General features: G+C 32.8%; 1 long non-coding RNA gene across 1 annotated transcript; it reads right to left on the bottom strand.

Annotated features, from left to right (window-relative positions):
- Nucleotides 1-5575: 5575 nt before the first annotated feature.
- Nucleotides 5576-15895, bottom strand: LOC143044337 (uncharacterized). The gene is made up of 2 exons (XR_012968647.1): nucleotides 15798-15895; nucleotides 5576-6424 (listed from the first exon to the last, which is right to left on the bottom strand). It is a non-coding gene; the product is annotated as an uncharacterized LOC143044337 (long non-coding RNA).
- Between the last annotated feature and the right edge of the window lie 2082 nt (nucleotides 15896-17977).

Consider the following 17977-nt stretch of genomic DNA (forward strand, 5'->3'; position numbering starts at 1 on the left):
TAACAAGGAATTAAACAAATACAAAATATATTTTATATAATAGCAACATAAACATGAAACAATTAGAACAACATATCTGCACATAATGGTAACAATTGATGAACATTTGTATAATTTATAAAACAATTTCTTTAAAACACAAGTTTGAAAAATGTGATTCTAGTACCAGTACCAATATTTAAACTAACATCAGTTTTAAATTATCATTTTTACAAATGCTCTCAGTCTTCAAACTTTTACCCGACTTCAGATTCTTGTTACACTTGACTAGGTCTGGCTTCCAAAACTTCAGAAAAAAAAATGCACCTCTAAACCTGAAATTTCCGAAGATGTTCAATGTAAATTAAATAAATGGAATGTGTCCATGGGACACAAATGATGCCCCCGCTTGCTTATAAAGTTATAAAAGGACAATACTCAAGATCAATAAAAGTGATGATAACCAAATTAATACTTGATCTGAGAGTTGTGGTAATAATCATTGTGTAGAAGTTTTATAACATTTGGTTTTAAAAGGAGAACAGAAACGAAAAATTCAGCAATTTTTCCATTTGTAAAGGGCATAACTCTTGAAAGGTGAAAGGAATGACACCCAAAAATTTGATCCGTGTTTTTTGGTAATAAGTATTGTGAATAATTTTGAAAACAATTGGTTTAGGCAAACTTAAGTTAGAGAAAGATAACTAATTTCCAGACATACAGACGGACAAGGGTAAAACTTAATGCCCCCTCTGCTTCAGCTTGGGCATAAATAAAATGTACAATATTTAGCTGTGCTACTATAACATGTTTTTCCACAAGAGAGTTCAAACTGACATGTCTTTCCTGCCTTACTGATCATTATTTCAGCTTAATCATAGGCGGATTTAGGGGGGGCCCAGGGGGTCCGGGCCCCCCCTTTTTGGGAAAAAATTTTGTTGCTTATATAGGGAATCACTGAAGCGTGGCTGGAGCGGGCCCCTCTTAGGTCAGTCAGTGGGCCCCCACTTATGAAAATTTCTGGATCCGCCACTGTTAATAATAAAAATCTTTGACATCAAGGTTCTACTGTAACATGTATCACAAAACAATACAAAGATCCATGAATGAAAATGTGGCAAAGGTCAGAAGAACTGGGTTACACAGATATGTATTCCTATAAATTATACAATACAATAGATGATATACTTTGACTAATATCTAATAATGAAAATTGTATGTTGACCAAAGAATCAAGGTGCATACAAATAGCTAACGCTGCATGTCTATGCCAAATAAGTACTCATTTGTGTTGTTTAGTGAATATATATTAATGCAGGCAGATCAATAAATCCTCTTTATAATCCAAGTAATTCATATTTTTAAAATGCTTTAAACTGACATATATATTTTAATTTCTTGAATATTACAGTTCTTTGTTGAGTTGATATAATCATAGAAATTTTCAGGCAATAACTTAATGCCTAGGCATTAGTTTATTACCTAGGATTTAAGCTTAATGCCTAATTTCACTTATTGCCGCTAACATATATATATATAATATACATAATGTATAGTCTGTCACTATGTTACATACATGAATCTAGTACACTTCCTCAATAACATACTGTAAGTTCAGAAATTAATGCAAGGTTTTTATTATTGCCAAAAATGCGAGTTATAAACTCAATAAATTAAACTCACATTTTGAAATATTTTATATGAATTTAACTGGATTTTTCTCAAAATCGTCAAAATTAAAATCGCAATAATAAATGCACTTAACAATTTAAAAATTTCTGAATTTACAGTAGTATATCATACAAAGCAGTTGAAATATATTCCATAATACATTTGTAGTCGACAATGTGTTTAAAAGATCATTTTTTTTTTATTTATCATTATTCTTTGTTTGCCTCATATATGTTTGTATTGGATTCCGGAATGACGTAACAAAAACAAAAACACTTATATTGGATTTCAACATAGCGTTCTGAAAATTGTACATAATTATAGCTGTCACTTTCAATTTTACATACAGGTATATATTTTGTAATTAAATTTGTATACAATAAAAATATCAGTTTTTACAATATGCATGTACATATTTATCTCTACCATTATATATTAAATCTGCAAGGAGGACACAAAAAAATTACAAAACTAAATCTGGAATGAAAATTCTTTACAAAATCAAGGTGACTTCTTTAATAACATGTACCTTGTATAGATTTACACAAATCAATTATCATGATTATAGGACTTACTGTTTAACCTATAATCTTTTTCAGTGATAATTTTGAAAGCTGTTTACTGCCAAAATATTTGCAACTTCATAATTGACTTTGTTTTAAGAAGATAGATATGAGGGTAGGAATTCCCTTTACCATCAGCCTCAGTCATTTTTAGCATCAAATTGGTTAAAATTTTACCGTGATTTGTCAGAGGTTTCAAATAATTAAAGGTTACTATTATTTTTGGAAACAATCTAATGTGAGTTGTCATTATCAGTTGATTTTTTTTAAGAAAGTGTACATTTTAATGCCATGTACAAAAAAATTTCAGTAATGTCATTTGGCAGGATTTTTTATCGTTATTCGTCATGTAGGTTTGCCAATTACAGCCCTCATACATTGTCATATATCTCAATGCAATGTTAAATAGCATGATTGAGGGACTAAACATATATTTAAATAATAGACAGTTTGAAAAGCTGGGAACATTCACAATTTTTATTTTCCTGAAAAACTTTTTTATAACATATTTTCTAAACAGTACAAACAATTATTCAAATGCTATATTCTAACAATTGACGTGTAAATGATTTATTTTAATACTTCTGCTTAATGTGTCTTTTGATGATTCAGATATTTTCATGAATTTGTTATTATGATTATTGAAAAATGTAATTTTTAATGAAATTAATTATTTCCATTTCACAAAATAAGAAATAATGATATTAAAATCATATTATATATATATATGTATAAATCATTTTTATGAAAATCTATCCTGTTGCAAAAAATTCTAAATTTACAGAAACAAAATGAAGTGAAATACTAGTCAACCAATTTTCTTGATAAGCAAATTTCACAAACTGAAATTATCTAGATTCTATGTCAAACATGACAGTGGTGATCAATTCATATTGATCTGGCTAATATCTTTGATACTGATGACATTAGTTAAGGCTCCTGAGATTGGAATCTGTGAGACAGTTATGATTGGGGTACCAGCACTGTTAACATTGGGAGCTAGTAGTGGCAAGTTGGTCATGGATACAGGTTGAACTGATAATTTCTTCTTACTATTAGCTGTATTTGATTCAGTTTTAATAGCTCCTGTCTGTTTAATTCTCATTGAAGGTTTAGTATCTTTCACCGGACTGTTTCCTGTATTCTTCATTGATCCCATATTTAACAGAAGCTTCCTCATTTCCGCGATATCATGGGTTTCCACATGTTTTTGTAACTGGAGGCTTGTTTTGAATGTAGTTTCACAAACATTGCATATGAAATTATCCTGATGAGTTTGCTGATGACGATGTAACTTGTAGTTTGTCGGAAACTGTTTACCACAGACATCACACGTTGGAACGCCACGTTCATGTTTACCTAAATGTCTTCTCAACAGTTCTTTATGTTTGAATTTCTTAGAACAGATATGGCATTGTTCAGATTTCTCTTTGAAATGAATTCCCCGATGCCGTTCCACATCTGGCTTGCTACGAAATGCTTTGTTACAGATAGGACAAATAAAAGGTTTCTCTCCAGTGTGTATAAGCTTGTGCCGTTTCATATTTGTATTTGATGAAAAACTCATATTACAAATTTCACACGTCACTTTGCACGGATTGGTGTGTATCTTTCTATGGTCTATCAAGTATCGCTCAATTTTGAAAGCTTTTCCACATATTTCACAAACGTGAGATTTTGATTCCACATGTGTAGTCTGGTGACGGCGAAGGTTTGACATGGACATGAAACTTTTGGAACAGGTTTCACAATAGAACGGTTTTTCACCAGTATGTGATCTCAAATGTATTTCCATATCACTATTAAATTCAAACCGCTTGTGACAAATTTCACATTCCAATTTCTTGTTTTGATCGTTGGTTCCATAATGTAAATTAAGGTGACGGTTCAAGTTAGAATTCCCACTTAGCATTACTTTGCAAATTGGACATTCGCGTTTCCTCCTTCCCATTGAAGTATGAACATTTATAACATGCTCCTTCAAGTATCGTGGACAGACAAACCTTCGCTTACATTCAGGACATTCAAACTTTTTCTCAACAGAATGAAGCTGCTTGTGTCTTCGTAAATTCGAGATCCTACTAAACTTCTTATTACAAAGATTACACGGATACGGACGGATTGCCGAATGAGATTTAATATGATCTTCTAATCTAGATTTCTGTGTAAATGTTTTGTCACAGAGGTTGCACTCATATTCTTTAGTATTTGTATGTGTAAGTTCATGCCGCATCAAGTTTGCACGGAAGCTAAACTTCTTGTCGCAATAGCTGCATTTGTATGGAATATCATTATGGAACTTGATATGCCTAGTCAGGGCCCTTTCGGTGAAGAAGTAGTTTCCACACATATCACAGAGGTATGTTTTAGACGTCTCTTCTCCTTGTGGATCTCCTTCACTGTTATATACAGAGTTATTGTCCTCATCAGTTTCAATCATTTCAAGAAAATCATCAATGTCCAAATCATTACTTTCCTTGTACTTTTCAATAACTTTTATATGTCCAGAGACAGTCTGGCCGAGAGCAAATTTTGCAATGTACCACTGAAGGTGATTCTGTAAATAATCCCTGGAAACAAACTTTTTCTTACATTCTGTACACTGATATCTTTTTGGACCATGAAGTTGTATATGCTGTTGAAATCCAACAACAGAAGTGAATGACTTCAAACAAACATTACACTTCAGACCTTCTCCACTTATGTTCTCTGGTGTGGTCAAGATCTTTGATTTAAGCAAATCTCTTTCACGCGTTTTACCTTTAATAGAATGTGATTTCACATGTCTCCAATAGTTGGGATAATTTGTGTAGACTTTAGTGCATTGTGAACAATTATACACCTTTTTCTCATTCAAATGTGACATGAGATGTTCTTCCAGATGCCAAGGAGACCTAAACATTTCTTCACATGTCTGGCATTTATATCTGACATCAGACCCGTGAGATTTCACATGTTTGTACATGGATGGTTTCAAAGTGAAGGTTTTTGAACAGAGACCACAAGTGTATGGTTTTATACCTTTATGTCCCCGCTTGTGAACAAACAAGGTACCAATGTTTCCAAAGCTCTTCTGGCAGATATCACATTCAAACCGCATACCTTTCATTTCTTGTAGTGGTCTGCTGTATTTACATTTGTGCTTATCAAACAGTTTACTATTCAGGAAGGACTTTTCACACAATTTACATGTAACTGGCTTTAAACCTGTGTGTGTGTACAAATGTATATCTAAACCAACTTTATTTGTGAATTTACGTTGGCAGTTGCCATAGTTGCATGCATACAAAACCTTCGATGACCTTGCATTTTTCGATACAATCAAAGGTTGTGTTTGTTCTCTTTCAAATATTTTTCTCCTCTTTTTAGGTTTTTCCTCGTGGTAATGGTTTTTAACAGCATTTATAACGTTAGCTGTGGCTTGAAGTAGACCCGATTCTTCAAAGGCGGTAGCTACGATATCACGAGTGGGAAGATACTCAGTTGTCTGCCCTTCTGAAGTTGTAACTATACCCTGATTTGAAATACAATCTCCTGACTGACGGTCTGCTATAAATGCACTCTCACTAGATTGTGCTAAAGAGTTCTGAAAGGAGCTCAGCAGCTCAGGGTCAATTTTACTATCATTAATATCTGTGTACATGTGCCCTTCAGTCATAATTGAACCTGAAGTGTTGTAATAATTTTGGTTATTAAATTCTGATGTAGATGGTAGCATGCCTTCATATTCCTGCGTGTTTTGTATAAACTCCATGCCACCTTCCTGCACAGACTCAGTTTGCATTGGCAGAACTTGCAATGACGGGCTACTAAAATTGATATTTTCCATATAAGTATCAATTGTTTGCATCATCTGACTACTAGAATCATTGGCAGAGTTTTGCATGTCTAAGTTGACTGTATCATCCAATAACTGCGGTTCTTCCTTAAATGAGTCCTTCTTTGGAGACTCTGGTAAAACTATCTGCATGATCTTTTGACCATCACGATCACATACTCTTACTGGCAATATTCTGTCTCCGATTTTAATTCCTTGAATCTCTGACGAAGGACAACTAGCCTGTGATATCATCAGCTGTTGGAGAACTTCTGGATTGGATAAGACATTTTGAATGGCACTGTTGGACAAGGTCGTGTTATCTGAATTCACATCTGTCTCCATGTCTATTTCTGTAGTTGTAATACACTTCAAACTACTGTTGAATCACATCCTAAAGAAGAAGACAAATCATTATCATATTGGGTATAATCTAGTGTTTCTATATTATTTGTTGAATAAATAACTTTACAGAAATAACACACAACATCCATTCATAATTGACATCTCATCATGTATAGCATGTATTTTTGAAACAAATTTGTAGAAATATTGTTCAATTTAAGCATTAGCTTGAATTTAATTCAGAGTTACAAAGAATGTTCATAGCTACACTATATATATATGTACAATGGCTATTTCAGCCACACAACTGCACAAGTAAAATATGAGTATTGGACAAGTGATTTTTTTCACAGAAAGAAAACTTTAAATTCTATAAGTAATTTGTATTGCTTATCATTTTTGGTCTCCCCACATATAAATGCAGATGCAGTCTGCCTTTTTCAGTTTTCAAGACATTGAAGACTAGTGTCTTTCAAAGAGCCTGTATTGCTCACCTGTTTCCACTGTAATTTTGGAAATCATGTAAAATAGGGTTTAAATCATAGTAAATAGTATTTAAGATACCCTAATAATGATTTTGGTTTAATTTGGCCCAGAAGTTAAATTAAAAGCAGGTAATTTTATTGTAGTCTTACAATAGTTACTGAAGACCCCTTTATATCATTATTTAAATTAGCTTTCAATTGTGTGACTGTTTGAAATTTAATTATTTTTTCTCAATTTTCCCTTTATAGCCATGTCAGCCATGTTGGTTGGAAGGCAGAATTATCGGATATATTTTTCTATTGAGATACCCTAATGATGATCATGATGATTGTGGCCAAGATTGGTTAAATTTGACCGTGTAGTTTTAGAGAAGATTTTTGTAAAAGATTACAAAAATTTACGAAAAATTGTTAAAAATTAACTATAAACAGGCAATATGCCCTTAAGGGGTCACTTGACAATTTTGGTCATGTTTGACTTATTTGTTGAGCTTACTTTTCCAAACATTTTTGCTGTTAACAGTTTACATGTACATGTATCGACGTGTTTTGTATATCTATAATAATATTCAAGATAAAAACCTGACTTAACTGCAAAGTTTCCTGTAAAATATCAATTTAGGAGCAGCAACCCAACAACGGGTTGTCTGTTAGGTCTAAAAATTGAATGCCAGAGAGATCTTAAGCTGATGAACATTTTGAACTCGTCAGATTTGCTCTAAGGCCACACCAATTTAATTTCTTGTTCTACGGATTTTGGACTCCAAAATTTGAGGCGAGCGAGCGATTTGAAAATTTTAATAAAAAAATATTTAATTTGCAAATTTTTGAGGCGAAGCTTGAAAAGTAAAGGCGAGTGATTATAATTTTTTTGTAAACATAAAATAGTAGGTTTTGACAATATTAAAGCTTGATTTATCACTTGTACTTTGACATTTCTTTAATTTCTGAAGTATTTTTTCCCTGTTCACCAAGAAATAATTAAATCTGGTCTATGTATGTGTGACTGACAATGAGACAATTCTCCATCCATGTCATAATCAGTTTGGGGACAACCCCTTAATGTTATAAATATCCCTTTTACATGTTTTATGAGGGATCAATATAAGTTATAATATATTTGTTTGTACAAAAGGGCTCATATTTTCTCAAAGAACTATATCTATCTGGTATTAAATGGTCAAAACATGTCCAAGAATTTTGTTATATTCCTGGACTTTAACCATGTTAACACATTTACTTTAACAGTTTAATATTATTAAAAACCAGGTGCTCCGCAGGGCGCAGCTTTATACAGTTGGGGCAAGTATGGACAAAACATTCAAGCGTGATACAGCTCTGAATTTGGATTGTGATCAAATTTTTGACATTACATGGTTTTTTTTTACACAAAACAAATGTCAAGATTTTACAAATCAATTAAAGATTTCTTCTTCAAACTTATTTAAATCTAAAATTAAATAATTGACACAGCATAGGTTTCTGACACAGAATGAATGTGGTCTAATGAACTTAAAAAAAATTTTTTGCCTTTGAGCAATTCACTATGCTGTTGAATATTAATCCTCTAAAAGAAATGCTTGAAGAAATTTTCTTTTTATTTATGAAATCTGAAATGAGAAAAATTTAACCCCCCCCCATTTTTTTTTCACATCCCCGTTTCTCTTTTTCCAAAACTGATATCAATTCAAATTTCTAATGGAGTTTGCAACAATAACTACTCTTTTAAATACATCATAAAATATAAAACAATAAAAAAAACTTCATCAGCAACATTTAATATTGGCAAATTTCCAATTAAGTTATTTACATAAAGTTATTGGCAAATAAAAATAGAAAATGACACCATAGTCATGTCTGGCAAATGTCCAACATACATTATCTAAAAACATTTTAGATAAGATAAGGAAAAAAAGCTTCATCAGCAACATTTTATATTGGCAAATTTCCAATGAAGTTATTTACATAAAGTTATTGGCAAATAAAAATAGAAAATGACATCATAGTCATGTCTGGCAAATTTCCAACATATATTATCAACTACTATTCTATACAAAGAAAGATAACTCCAATTGAAAATTAATTGCTATTGCACAATATTGTGCAATTAAATATTTCTTGCTATTGTGCAATACTGTGCAATTGAAAATTTCTTGCTATTGCACAATACTTGATATGGAATCCTGATTTGGACCAACTTGAAAACTGGGCCCATAATCAAAAATCAAAGTACATGTTTAGATAAAGCATATCAAATTAGCCCAAGAATTTAATTTTTGTTAAAATCAAACTAAGTTTAATTTTGGACCCTTTGGACCTTAATGTAGACCAATTTGAAAACTGGACCAAAAATTAAGAATCTACATACATAGTTAGATTCGGCATATCAAAGAACCCCAATTATTCAATTTTTGATGAAATCACACAAAGTTCAATTTTGGACCCTTTGGGCCCCTTATTCCTAAACTGTTAGGACCAAAACTCAAACTCCAAAATCAAACCCAACCTTCCTTTTATGGTCATAAACCTTGTGTTTAAATTTCATAGATTTCTATTTACTTATACTAAAGTTATGGTGCAAAAACCAAAAATAATGCTTATTTGGGCCCCTTTTTGGCCCCTAATTCATAAACTGTTGTGACCTCAACTCCAAAAATCAATCCCAACCTTCCTTTTGTGGTCATAAACCTTGTGTTAAAATTTCATTGATTTCTATTTACTTATACTAAAGTTATTACGCGAAAACCAAGAATAATGCTTATTTGGGCCCTTTTTTGGCCCTTAATTCCTAAACAGTTGGAACCAAAACTCCCAAAATCAATCCCAACCTTCCTTTTGTGGTCATAAACCTTGTGTCAAAATTTCATAGATTTCTATTCACTTAAACTAAAGTTATAGTGCGAAAACCAAGAAAATGCTTATTTGGGCCCTTTTTGGCCCCTAATTCCAAAATATTGGGACCAAAACTCCCAAAATCAATCCCAACCTTCCTTTTGTGGTCATAAACCTTGTGTTAAAATTTCATTGATTTCTAGTCACTTATACTAAAGTTATTACGCGAAAACCAAGAATAATGCTTATTTGGGCCCTTTTTTGGCCCTTAATTCCTAAACAGTTGGAACCAAAACTCCCAAAATCAATCCCAACCTTCCTTTTGTGGTCATAATAGTTATCAAAAGTACCAGGATTATAATTTTATACGCCAGACGCGCGTTTCGTCTACATAAGACTCATCAGTGACGCTCAGATCAAAATAGTTAAAAAGCCAAACAAATACAAAGTTGAAGAGCATTGAGGACCCAAAATTCCAAAATGTTGTGCCAAATACATAAACCTTGTGTCAAAATTTCATAGATTTCTATTCACTTAAACTAAAGTTATAGTGCGAAAACCAAGAAAATGCTTATTTGGGCCCTTTTTGGCCCCTAATTCCTAAAATATTGGGACCAAAACTCCCAAAATCAATCCCAACCTTCCTTTTGTGGTCATTAACCTTGTGTTAAAATTTCATAGATTTCTATTCACTTTTACAAAAGTTAGAGTGCGAAAACTAAAAGTATTCGGACGACGACAACGACGACGCCAACGTGATAGCAATATACGACTAAAAAATTAAAATTTTTGCGGTCGTATAATAAGTGGACCCCTCTTTCAGAAAAAGTTGTTTAAAATATGATGAAACTCTCTCTGAGTACAAAATTCTAAGTTTTCAAAGGTTTTGTATAGAAGAACTATACAAATCCTTGGTATTTCTATTTTCTTTTCTACATCAGTAAAATAACCCCTTGTCTGAGGGAGGGTTGTTCTCAACCTGAGAATAACAAACACAGGTCAAAGTACGGCCTTTTACACAGGGCTTTGATACAGACCAAACAGCATGCTATAAAGGATCCCAAAATTATTAGCGTACACAATTCGAACAGGAAAACCAACGATCTAATTTGTATATCATGTATATCCAAACGGAAAAAATATCAATGAACAACATCAACAAACGATAACTGCTGAACGACAGGCCCCTCAATCAATCAGGACAGGTGCATAAACATGCAGCGGCTATGGATAGTTTTGTTTCGCCAGCATACAATATAATTGCAAATGAAGGCAAATCCTTCAGAAGTTCTTTGTACTTTATTCTAACAACGAACATTTTTTGATAGGGAATATAAGTAAGGGGGAAAGTAACCAATGTTTTGTTCTTTACAGGTATTTCCGCTGTTAAAAATTTATATCCGAGCACTCCCGCTTTGGATAAATAGGTTTCATGCTGAAACAAATATTCTCACAGATATTTACAAAGTGTGGTGTGGTGCTTTTATGTTTAAAATCATTATATATATACAGGTTAGACTGTGATTTTAAAAACAAATGTTGATATCTTTTTATAATTTTTACAAAACAAACGGTGCGGGAAATGGACATGATTACATTTCCGGATGGGGGAAGCGGGAATATAAAAAAAATAAAAAAATTCTGTTTTGAAAAAAATAAGTGCGGGCAGGTCCGTCAAACAAGGAATCAAATTGGTGTGGCCTAAATGCTTTAGTTTCAAAGATACATGTAGAAGCCAAAAACTGCATTTTACCCCTACAACATGTACAGATGTATGTTCTATTGTTAGCCATGTCGGCATGTTGGTTTGCAAGCAAGGTCAATGGACACCTTTTTAAACTACATGTAGATACCCTAATGATGATTGTGGCCAACTTTAATTAAATTTGACCCTGTAGTTTCAGGAGAAGATTTTTGTAAAAGTTAACGATCACAGATGAAGGAGCTCAAATGATCAGAAAAGCTCACTTGGCTCTATGGGCTAGATGAGCTTAAAATGCTAAATCTTACTATGTGATTACAAACTATACAAGTAACTTACATGTATATATAAAAAAGAAGATGTGGTATGATTGTCAATGAGACAACTGTCCACAAGAGACCAAAATGACATAGACATTAACAATTATAGGTCACCGCACGGCCTTCAACAATGAGTAAAGCCCATACCACATAGTCAGCTGTAAAAGGACCCGATATGACAATGTAAAACAAATTCAAACGAGAAAACTAACGGTCTTATTTATATAAAAGAATGAACAGAAAACAAATATGTCACACATAAACAAACGACAACCACTCAATTACAGGCTCCTGACTTGGGGCAGACACATTCATAAATAATGTGGCGGGGTTAAACATGTTAGCCATGATCCCAACCCTCCCCCTAACCTGGGACAGTGGTATAACAGTACAACATAAGAACGAACTATAACCAGATGCTCCCCAGGGTGCAGCTTTATACGACCGCAGAGGTTGAACCCTGAACGGTTGGGGCAAGTATGGACACAAAATTCAAGCGGGATTCAGATCTAAATTTGGATTGTGATTAAATAGTTGACACAGCATAGGTTTCTTACACAGAATGAATGTGGTCTAATGAACTTAAAATATTTTTTTTGCCTTTGAGCAATTAACTATGCTGTTGAAAAAATGTTTGAAAAGAAATTTTCTTTTTATTTATGAAATCTGAAATAAGAAAAATTTAACCCCCCCTTTTTTTTCACATCCCCCTTTCCCTTTTTCCAAAATTGATCTCAATTCAAATTTCTAATGGAGTTTGCAACAATAACTACTCATTTAAATACATCACAAAATATTAAAACGAAAATAAAGTGCTTGTTATCACTGAATGGTAAAAATTGTTTTAATTTATCAGTTGGTAGTAAAAGTGAATATACATTGTATATTGTATAAAACAATGATTTAAGTTGATTCAACTACTATTCTGGACAAAGAAAGATAACTCCAATTGAAAATTTCTTGCTATTGCACAAAATTGTGCAATTAGATATTTCATGCTATTGTGCAATACTGTGCAATTGAAAATATTTGCTATTGCACAATACTGTGCAATTGAAGATTTCTTGCTATTGCGCAATAGTGGCAATTGAAAAATTTTTGCTTTTGCACAATACTGTGCAATTGAAGATTTCTTGCTATTGCTGAATACTGTGCAATTGAAAATTTCTTGCTATTGCACAATACTTTATATAATAATTTTGGATCCTGATTTGAACCAACTTGAAAACTGGGCCCATAATCAAAAATCTAAGTACATGTTTAGATTCAGCATATCAAAAAAGCCCAAAGATTCAATTTTTGTTAAAATCAAACTAAACTTAATTTTGGACCCTTTGGACCTTAATGTAGACCAATTTGAAAACGGGACCAAAAATTAAGAATCTACATACACAGTTAGATTCGGCATATCAAAGAACCCCAATTGTTCAATTTTTGATGAAATCAAACAAAGTTCAATTTTGGACCCTTTGGACCCCTTATTCCTAAACTGTTGGGACCAAAACTCCCAAAATTAAAGCCAACCTTCTTTTTATGGTTATAAACCTTGTGTTTAAATTTCATAGATTTCTATTTACTTATACTAAAGTTATGGTACGAAAACCAAGAATAATGCTTATTTGGGCCCCTTTTTGGCCCCTAATTCATAAACTGTTGGGACCTCAACTCCCAAAATCATTGTCAACCTTCCTTTTGTGGTCATAAACCTTGTGTTTAAATTTCATTGATTTCTATTTACTTATACTAAAGTTATTACGCGAAAACCAAGAATAATGCTTATTTGGGCCCTTTTTTGGCCCCTAATTCCTAAACTGTTGGAACCAAAACTCCAAAATCAATCCCAACCTTCCTTTTGTGGTCATAAACCTTGTGTCAAAATTTCATAGATTTCTATTTACTTAAACTAAAGTTATAATGCGAAAACCAAGAAAATGCTTATTTGGGCCCTTTTTTGGCCCCTTATTCCTAAAATGTTGGGACCAAAACTTCCAAAATCAATCCCAACCTTCCTTTTGTGGTCATAAACCTTGTGTTAAAATTTCATAGATTTCTATTCACTTTTACTAAAGTTAGAGTGCGAAAACTAAAAGTATTCGGACGACGACGACGCCAACATCATACAGGTATACGACCAAAAAATTTTCAATTTTTTGCGGTCGTATAAAAATCAGTTGAAATAGGCCTAAAGGGGCTCGCGGGTATAAATCAATTTTTTTAATTCAATATAGGATTTTGCTATATTTTTCTATAAATGAACTCTATCTTACATCTTATACTTAATAGAAAAATGAAACAAAAAAATGGGGTCACCGTTCATTTACGCTCACAATCTACATTCGAAAGAAGCATATATTTTTGTTAATGTCCTTTTTTTCTGTTGAACTAATAGGAGAAATAGCGGTAATATTGAAATAAAAAAAAGAACTAAATTACAGAAATCGCTTAAATTTTACAATTATTTAGTTTATGTACAGCGTATTCGAAAACAACAATAAAAAATATAGGTCACCGATGATATAAAAAAGATATTTCAATTTTAATGCCAAAAAATGGCATTTTTGCACCAAAGGGAGATAATTTGGGGCCTTTTCAATGATATCTACATTTTAAAAGTCACCCGGGGCCAACACGAATTAATTTTTTGGAATGATTTTTGTACCATATGATAAAGTTACAACTACTCAAGGTAATAAATAAAATTTGTAATGAAAAATAAATGTTTAATTTTTTTCTGAAAATCTTATACGGTACCCGCGAGCCTCCTTAACTCATCAGATGGACAAAAATACATATACTTTAAGATGTAAGATTGATATTTAATATATTCTATAAGTATGTTTGTCAGATTTTTTTTTTCAATGTTTGAATTATCTCAACTTACATTTCTTAAAAAGATAACAAACAAATACATGTTTTTTTTAATACACAACACCTGAAATTTGTTGAAGTTAGGGGAAGTCAGAGCTGCCTCAAATACCTGGATTATGCAAATTAATAAAAATGAAGACATTTTTATTTTTATCTTGTTTCTGGCATGGTTATTTTTTTTCTAACCACTAACCAGGTCAGTATGTTCATCTAAAAAAAATGTCATTCACTCCCAACCCCGCCCCCCTGAGTATCAAATGTTCATCGAAGAAAGTGTACAAACAGCTTAAGCTTCCCTTTAGGAATTATGTGACTGCCATATATTAAATACCAACAGCAGGTGCGGATCCAGGGGGGTTGTTCCGAGGTTGGAACCCCCTCTTTTTTTGGGACGATCAATGCATTTGAATTGGGACATGTTGTTGAAACCACAACCCCCCTCCCCCCTTTGTCCTGGGTTAGGGCATAGGCAACCACCCTTTTTTAAATGGTTGGATCCGCCCCTGACCTTCAGGCTAAGAACCCCAAAATGGACTACATGCTTTAGAAATGTTTCTATATATATATATATATATATATATAGTTTATAGAACTCTATTCATGCTATTTGAACATTCAAAATTGAAGTCAATTCAAATAGAAACTTTAACTGTATTGATTTAAAACCCTTTATTTCACTTACACACAATGATAGAATTAACACTTATCTATTCAATTTCAATGAAGTTCCATAAGATCATTATTTTTCATATTATAGTGCTATTTATTTTTACATGCATTTGAAACACAAAACATATTAGATTTTTATGTACCTAGAATGCTAGGCCTTAATAACTTCGAGCCTGATTCTAGGGTTTTCTGTGCTTGGAGTAATTTTAATAACACTAACCCCATTTGAAACCTTTATCATAATGTAGAATGCTTAAAACTGTATCTGCATGCTGTTTTTTTATGTTATGTTTATATCATTTATACCCAGTAAGGTTTGGATTGTAAATGACAAGCGATTCTAAATTAAAAAAAAAGTAAACATTGGCTTCATGCTACTTTCGCTTTCATTTTGGAACTTCCCCTTTAAACGCATGCGCCATCTTCCGCGTTTGCAAAATAATGTTTCCCCGAGATCACTATTTTTATGTGACCGATAAAGAGTATAAACGCGACTTAAATATTAAAGGTGAATATACAGAATATATGTTTTACCAGAAAACATACTATATTGGTGTTAAATGAAGAATAATTCTCGCTGTTAGCATAAATCGCTTAGGGAAGAACAGGATCGAACAGCACAAAATGGACGTCGTTCGGTAAAGGTCGGTTATAATCCGGACCTATAATCACGTGATCCCGATCCGTGTTTGATTACACGAAGGTCATAAAAGCAACTTACCCCCAATACGCATAATTTATAACAGTCTTTATTTCAAACTTTAATAGTGTCTGAGACTAACACATTGTGTTAAAATAATTATACAAACCAGAGATGTATTATATGTCTCTGTACAAACTAACATTTAATGAATGGCTATTATCTATTTTTGATTTTATTGAACCATAAAGCGGATTATGTAAAATGTGAAGAGTCAAAAATTAGTTTAATTGTTCAATAAAATCAAAATAAATTATTGCCGTTCATTATAAATAAATTTCTATCAAAAATAAGGCTCAAAGAACTTTTTATATTATTTATATTATCAATAACAACGTACACACATGTTGGCGTATGAATACACAACGTCAGAGTGGGCGTGTCGCCATCAAAATTGACAACATTGAAAATAAAACTAATAATTTTAACCAATCAGAAGACAGTAAAAAGACCAAATTTATTTATATACATATGTTATAGGGACTACTGTCTCAGATTTTCAGATAGGGACCCCCGGTTTCAAAGTTAATACATTTAAACTGATTGTATTTCTTTTTAGAACTTCACAACGTAAACCGTTTTGTTACCTCCACTCCAACCCCCCCCCCCCCCCCCCCCCACACACAGACTTGGAGTTAAATGGTTGTTCTCTTATGGGTATGTTTTGATCATGGCATGAGCAATTTTTGCCGGCTGTAAATATAATAAATAATATAATTAAGATCGTTTAATACAGAGACATATAATTATAGATTATCGTTGATCATCTCAACGAGATTGATTTTCTCGCTTGAGCCGGGACGGCGAAAGCGAGAAAGGCAATCGAGTTGAGATGACCAATGATAATCTGTTTATCGTTATTTTACCTATGAATACGTTGTCAATTTCATGTCAATTTCGTTAGCAACGCCATGCACGTGCCTGCTTAGTTTCTAGCGATAATTATCCATCTCAAGCGAGTAGCATAATATGAAAAATTATCACAAAAAAAGATCAAAGGAAAATGCACAAAATAGCGATAATACAATATATGTCTCTGGTTTATATAACATGTATAAATATCTGCATAGGCTAATATACTAACCAGTATAATTCTCCCAGATAAATATATATCTTCTTGAGTTTAAAATTATATTATGTGAACACTGCATATATATGGAACGCCATGACTGCCTTACGTTAATGATCAGCATTATATGGAGAGCTCAAGCAGTGGCGGATCCAGAATTTGTCATAAGTGGGGGCCCACTGACTGACCTAAGAGGGGGCCCGCTCCAGTCACGCTTCAGTGATTCCCTATATAAGCAACCAAATTTTTTCCCAAAAAGGGGGGCCCGGCCCCCCCCCTAAATCCGCCTCTGTCAAAACCGTATATGAAGTGCTCACAACATTATATGCAGTGCCCACAACATTATATGCAGTGCCCACAACATTAATATGAATTGCTCACAACATTATACAAAGTGGTCTAAACATTATATGCAGTGGTCACAACATTATATGAAGTGCTCACGACATTATATGAAGTGCTCACAACATTACATGAAGTGCTCACAACATTATACGTTTTTTTTTATGAAGGTGATGATCGGTGATGGCAATGCTGATGTTTGATGTATGATGAGATTGATGTATGATGAGATGGTAGTGGTTCAGATTCGATAAACTTCGTTTTTTTAGCGGAAAATTACCGAATCCATAATTGGTAATGCGCAGCAAATAGAATTTAACAGTTATTAAAGTCATGTTATCATTAAGCAGTGGTATACAATATTTAAAACTGATTGAAATAAGGAAATTAAGAAGTATAATCAATTTACCACATTTTTTTTCCACACCAATTTAAACTTATTTTGATTATCATTTTCGTCATATTCACAACTTAATATGTATATACTTAGTGTTTAATAAATTGCTTCGCCGAACGCAGCTAGATAGACCGCAGAGTTCCAACCCTGAACCGTTTGGGACAAAAATGAACACACTATTCACGCTTGATACAGGTCTGAATTTGGAATGTAATTAA

The sequence above is a fragment of the Mytilus galloprovincialis genome, chromosome 9 (assembly GCF_965363235.1).
Source record: "Mytilus galloprovincialis chromosome 9, xbMytGall1.hap1.1, whole genome shotgun sequence".
Lineage (NCBI taxonomy): Eukaryota > Metazoa > Mollusca > Bivalvia > Mytilida > Mytilidae > Mytilus > Mytilus galloprovincialis.